Source organism: Scophthalmus maximus, chromosome 13 (assembly GCF_022379125.1).
Source record: "Scophthalmus maximus strain ysfricsl-2021 chromosome 13, ASM2237912v1, whole genome shotgun sequence".
In the NCBI taxonomy this organism is placed as follows: Eukaryota; Metazoa; Chordata; class Actinopteri; order Pleuronectiformes; family Scophthalmidae; genus Scophthalmus; species Scophthalmus maximus.
The window spans coordinates 3,875,001-3,880,000 of record NC_061527.1 but is presented as its reverse complement, the minus strand read 5'-3'; the positions used below and the strand labels follow the sequence as shown (position 1 = coordinate 3,880,000).

Here is a 5,000-nt window from a genome sequence, read left to right as displayed (position 1 = left end):
TGTACGCTGTTAATACCCCGGTTGGGCAATGCTAATGTCATAATGATGTCATCGAGATGTCATTTATATGACGACAAATAACTGGTTAATCCAAATAAGCTGTAGATCAAATGTTAATTGCTCGCTAAAGTTAATGTGTTCCTGAATTACATGACGTCGTTTTCTGAATTTCATAATGACGTCACGATGACATCATTCCCACCATATGATCGTGAATTGTTTTTTTAATCTACACAAGCTTAAGGGTCGTGTCTGTCGTCCTATAGGATGCACAGATACCTCCATCATTTCCTGATTTCATGATGTCATATTATATGATACAATACAACATCATAAGCTTTTGATTATCTCAGATTTTTGCCTCGGTCTTTTGGAAAACATTTCTCTTGGACCTTATTTTTTGTTTACCTTGACCTTTGACCTTTCATCGCCAAAAGTGAATCAGATGGAGATTTGCTCCCAAGTAATATTCCCACGAAGTGTGGTGAAAATCCATCCCCTCAGGTCTTCTCTTATCCCCCACGCACACACACACACACACACACACACACACACACACACACACACACGTATGTTCTAAATGTTTTTCTGTTTTTCTCCAAAAAAGAAAAATGAATCCTTCAAAATCCGGTTCACTAATCTCATCGTCAATTATCGTGTCAGTCAAACCCAAACAAGCAGAGTTTTACCATGAGACTGTGAGGCAGCAACCGGAGGAATGAGGAGTGGCATAAACACTGAACTGTTTACACTTCACACTTTTCTCATCGCAAACACACACGCACACACACACACACACACGCGCGGAGACGCAAATATGTGTGTCTTTATAGATATGAAGGGGAAGTCGGGGGCAATGAGTGGGAGATGATGAGTGGATGGAATGAGGGGGAGAGAGAAAATGGAGAAAGGAGGAGGAGAGGTTGAAATTAGGAAAACGTTCCCTCACGTCGTCTTGCTGATGAGTTGCAGGAACACCAGGGAGCTCCACCTGGAGAGGAACCAAAAGCAAATCAAATCTTTTCCTAACAAACACGCGGAATAAATCAATAGGACTCAAATCCGATCACGCGCAGGTTGCGGCTCCGGCAGGTGGGGAGGCCAAACCCATCTATTTAATGGTTCGGGAAAGACCTCTGTGCCCCGAGGCGGATTGTTGGTCAGTGACTGGAAACGAGCGAGTCAGCGCGGCGGCGTGCCAACACGCGATGCCGCCCGAGGGCCGAGGTGCCGGAGCAGGCCTCGGCCTCGGGGGAAGTGCCGGGAATGCGTCTGATGGTATAAGATTCTGCCAAAAAAACACAACAGAAAAATTCATATTTTCTTGAAAATGGCAGAGGAAGCCTTGATCTTGTGTCCGTCCTGTGCCGTACGATTCATTCTGTATGCGCTATAAAACATCTAAAAGTGGCTTTGGTAAACTCCCAGGTTGTCCTCTGCGTTAATTAAATGAGAGAAAAATAAATTAAACGCCCTCAAGATAGCAGTTGGGGCCACTGATCCACTGGTCGGGGGCCATTAGGCCAGACGGGGCGCAGCGCAGCTCGACGACAAGGGAATTCATAGCTGTGGTTGTAAAAGCAACATAAGGCAATACAGAGATCATGTAGGGAGAAGGAGAGAACTCAAGAGTCGCAGCGGACCCGCACTTCTCTGGTAGTTTGTTCCAGGTGTGTGCGGCTTTACAAAAAAAAAAAAGAAGATAAAATTATTATTATTATTTTTCCCCCGCTTAGTTTTTTTTTTTTTTTTTTTAAATGCACAATTTGAAGACGCTCTTAAAAACTGGTGTCACAAAAGTTTTGTTCTTTCACACGCACACAACTTAACAAGATCATTCATCACCTGGACACCCCCCCCCCCCCCCCCCACCCAGTTTTTGTTATTTAAAGGGCCCAGGTGAGTCAAGGGATGATTACAGATCACTCTCCTGACTCACTGTACATCTTCCTGGAAATACCACCTTCACACACACACACACACACACACACACACACACATACACAGAGAATTTACACATGCCTGTGTGAAATAGTCCTGACATTTTCTCAGGAAAAAAGTGACTCAGTGGGGAAAAATAAAAAAAGAAGAAGCTTCTATTCGTTTTGGTCTGAGAACATGGCGCAGAGGAAAATGCTTAAATGTGATTAAAGGTTCTTCAGGTGACGCAGATTGTAAACAGACCCCAATGCTCTACCGTACAGTGTGAACCCTTTTGGTTTCATCTGGAAATGAAACCAAGAGCATGGACACCTGAACTTCTTTTTATCCTTTGGTATTGCAAAAGTGAATGAACACACATTGTTCATTCGTGTGGCCGGTTCCAAGCTCCACCAGAAACTGACCGCGTCTAACGTTTAATACAAGTTTTGCATATTTATAGAAATATTAGAAATATATATATATATATTGTGAATGTTTTAGTCCAATATGTAAAACTAAAAGGAATGATGAATAAGTTCATTAAAAAATATATATATATATATATATATATATATATATATATATATATATCTTCCTTTACCACTAAGAGCACATTTTTGGCCCTTGTGCATTTCAGTGTGTGTGTGTGTGTGTGTGTGTGTGTGTGTGTGTGTGTGTGTGTGTGTGTCTCCTATCCTATGCGGGTCATCTGATCATCCTAGCTTTCATAGCAGCAGGATGAGCTCTTTGTATTGTCTGAAAGGAAACACTCACTCACACACACACACACTGACACAGACACACACACACACACACACACGCATGCACGTGTCTTGGTGTTATCAACTCAAGACAATACAGAAGAACAGGAGGACAAAGACAGGAGAGAGTGTCGTCCTCAGGGCCAGCCAACGCACGCACACACACACACACACACACACACACACACACACACACACACACACACACACCTAAAATGACCTCATCCCTGATGTCATGACACGAGTATAGAGCTCCTCCCCTCGTTTCATCTGACACACCAGGTGACATTTTATCATTTCTCGGCCCCGACATTCCTCCGTGTTTAACAGCTGTGTTTTACGAACCCTCTAACCAACCAGGTTTTTGAACCCTGACACGCCGAGCTGATTTACGCTCCGGGCCCACACCGACTGGAGTGGTTAAACTTCACGAGTGCTGAGTGCACCTCAAGTTTTTTCTTCCCCCTCTGCAAATAGCAACATTATAGGTCACATCTAAATCTTCTCCACGAGTGTCGGAGCAGTTGGTGGTGCTGGCGTAAGAGGCTGCAAAACAAAAGGACTTGGGAGCAATGAAATATGAGGCTGTGCAGGGAACACAGGGGCAAGGGAGGAGGAGGAGGAGGAGGATGAAGAGGAGGAGAAGGAGGAGGATGAAGAGGTGGAGGAGGAGGAGGAGGAGGATGAAGAGGAGGAGAAGGAGGAGCCGGAGGATGAAGAGGAGGAGGAGGAGGATGAAGAGGAGGAGGAGGGGGAAGAGGAGGAGGAGGAGGATGAAGAGGAGGAGAAGGAGGAGGATGAAGAGGAGGAGAATGAGGAGCCGGAGGATGAAGAGGAGGAGGAGGAGGAAGAGGAGGATGAAGAGGAGGAGGAGGAGGAAGAGGAGGAGGAGGAGGAGGAGGATGAGGATGAGGAGGAGGAGGAGGAGGAGAAGGAGGAGGATGAAGAGGAGGAGGAGGATGAGGAGGAGGAGGATGAAGAGGAGGAGGAGGAGGATGAAGAGGAGGAGGAGGAGGAGGAGGAGGAGGAGGAGGAGGATGAAGAGGAGGAGGAGGAGGATGAAGAAGAGGAGGAGGAGGAGGAGGAGGAGGATGAAGAGGAGGAGGATGATGAGGAGGAGGAGGATGAAGAGGAGGAGGAGGAGGATGAAGAAGAGGAGGAGGAGGAGGATGAAGAGGAGGAGGAGGAGGATGAAGAAGAGGAGGAGGAGGAGGAGGAGGAGGGCAGAGGGGAGTTTTCTTCAGTGCTGGGGGGCAAGAGGGGGGGTGGTGGTGGTGAAGAGACAACTCAGGGGGAAAGAGAAAGAAAGAAAACTCCTCCCAAACACAGTGGAGCAGCAGGAGGAGGAGGAGGAGGAGGAGGAGCCGGGGCTTTTGCTCGCAAATCACTCCCCAGAGAGAGTCGGAGGAGGGCGGGGCTTGTGATTGTGCACTGCTACTTGTTGTTGCCTGTCTGAAGGAGCCTGAGTGTGTGTGAGAGTGTGTGAGTGTGTGTGTGTGTGTGGACTTCCAGCCCGTCAGTCAGTCAGCTTCACTATGAATTGCGCTGGTACAAGCTTATTGAACTAACATCTAAACAAGAGGAGCCGGAGAGGAAGAAGGACAAGGTCCCTCACTGACAGGTAGGAATGAAAATGTGTGTGTGTGTGTAGGAATGTGTAGTCGGTGAGACAGTTCTCTCCTCTGAATGCATTTGCTGTCTTTTGTCCCAAGTTCTTCAGACTCCTCACAAAGATAAAAGTTGGACATTTGATCTCTTGTAGCTCTTTTCGTTCTCTCACTGTGGCTGCCGGTCATTTCCCTTCTCCCTCCCCGTCCCTCTCTCCATCCCCGCCGGTGCGATTGTGCACGGCTTGCAAGTGAGACGGAGCTTTTTTCTGGGTTTCTTGGAGCAGCCAGTTGCCATCCCAAGGCGCTGGGTGTGACTGTGGCGGCTGGGAATTCCACGTTGCCGAGTGTGGAACACCGCAGCAGGAAATGATTACGTGAAGTATGACAGATGAGGCCGACGCACTTGTTTGTCGAGTCTTTAAAACATTTTTACAGAGGCCTCATGCTTCCGTACGGACGCAATAAAAGAAATGTATTTGTCGGCTCGCCGGAACACGTCTGACCTTCAAGTGACCAGAGCACATCTTTAAACAGCAAAGCCACCCACAGGGTGATGACAGAGGCTGACGTGTGTGTGCATCTGTGTGTGTGTGTGTGTGTGTAGTGCAGATGAACACACACACACACGCAGCAGGTTGTCCCAGACATGTCATCAGTGTCGTGTGTGTAAACACCGTGGCGGAGTTGAACGGAGTTTTGGACTTTT

The 5,000-nt window shown here is 47.3% G+C and overlaps 1 protein-coding gene across 2 annotated transcripts in view; it reads left to right on the top strand.

The window, feature by feature from the left end:
- The window catches only part of bcar3 (BCAR3 adaptor protein, NSP family member), a 59,640-nt gene that overhangs the window by 9,914 nt on the left and 44,726 nt on the right, over window positions 1-5,000 (top strand). Inside the window, exon 1 of one of the 2 annotated variants that reach the window (XM_035646587.2) lies at window positions 4,135-4,305. The exons of the other annotated variant lie outside the window; for it this stretch is intronic. The gene's annotated coding sequence lies outside the window, so the exon portion shown is untranslated. Of the gene's footprint in view, window positions 1-4,134; window positions 4,306-5,000 lie in introns of those variants that run through there. 2 annotated transcript variants of the gene reach the window in all.